Source organism: Ornithorhynchus anatinus, chromosome X1 (assembly GCF_004115215.2).
Source record: "Ornithorhynchus anatinus isolate Pmale09 chromosome X1, mOrnAna1.pri.v4, whole genome shotgun sequence".
In the NCBI taxonomy this organism is placed as follows: domain Eukaryota; kingdom Metazoa; phylum Chordata; class Mammalia; order Monotremata; family Ornithorhynchidae; genus Ornithorhynchus; species Ornithorhynchus anatinus.
The window spans coordinates 57,729,514-57,730,671 of record NC_041749.1 but is presented as its reverse complement, the minus strand read 5'-3'; the positions used below and the strand labels follow the sequence as shown (position 1 = coordinate 57,730,671).

The 1,158-nt window shown below is 43.1% G+C and overlaps 1 non-coding gene across 1 annotated transcript; it reads left to right on the top strand.

Annotated features, from left to right (window-relative positions):
- The first annotated feature begins 476 nt into the window (after positions 1-476).
- LOC114806771 lies at positions 477-614 on the top strand. Its single transcript, XR_003754832.1, has one exon. It is a non-coding gene; the product is annotated as a small nucleolar RNA SNORA7 (small nucleolar RNA).
- Positions 615-1,158: the final 544 nt, after the last annotated feature.

Genomic DNA, 1,158 nt, shown 5'->3' with positions numbered 1-1,158 from the left:
TTAATCAGTTGTTACAGGATAATTTGACTAGCTTGACTAAGGTATTATGCTATGGTAATGATAAAAAGTAAATAATGTTTTGTTTTTTTTCTTGCAATTTCTACCTCTGCCTTTGAATGTTTGTGAGTGTGCAATATGCCATATACTTTATATATGTATATGTAATTACATATCTTAAACCATAGTATTCATATCTTTCCAGGGTTTGAAGGTGATGCCACTGTTGGTGAGGCTCGATCTGTCTGTATGTGGTTATGGCTGAAGCACATAAATACAATAAGCATATGCACTTTGTACACTTGCATACCTGTATGATGCACACAGTGGGTAACACATTTATATGCAAATAACCATATTAGGATTCTGACCCTTGAACTAGAAGTGGTCAAAATCACAAAAGAGAAAGAAAGCAGAGCCTCATACTGCAGAAGCCATTGAGAGGCCACATAAGCAACCAATAACCACTACCAAGGAGATGCCTCTCAGGGTTGCACCTGGAGAGATTCCAGGATTCTACCAGTCTCGACTACAAGAGGGAGAGTCAAGAAGAGGCATATCCATTCCATTTCTAGCTTGGCCAGTGACTAGCTAGTGGAAAGCAATCTGCTACAAGTCAAGACTCCCCTGTGCTGGGCACCAGAGGCATGGGAGAGAGTCAAGAGTAGAGACTCAAGTTTACTGCGTGGAAGGAGGCAATGGTAAACCACTTCTGAATTTTTACCAAGAAAAGTCTATGGATACACTACCAGATCGACTGCAGATGGAGGAGGGGCATTCTGGTAGAGATATGTCCATGGTGTCTCTATGGGTCGGAGGCAACTCAACAGCATAAGACAAGACCAAGGATATATGCAGAATTCACACTTGAATAGAAGATTCAAACCCATCTAAGGAACAGTCAAAACACAGACCCACATTCACAGCCAAGGAAGAGAAGCAGAGCTGGGGAGAGAGGGTGAGGCTAAGAGAAACCTAGAAATAAAAAAGCACAGAGGGCAACCGATAGAGAGATAACGAAACAGGCAGACAAGTACAAAGAGTCAGCCCTGCTGTTGGTTCGGGGGAAAGAACAGTGCTCTGGGAATCAGACAGCATGGGTTTTAACATGGGCAAAGACTGCACAAGTGCTTCACCATGTGCTGCACCCCTGCCCGACCA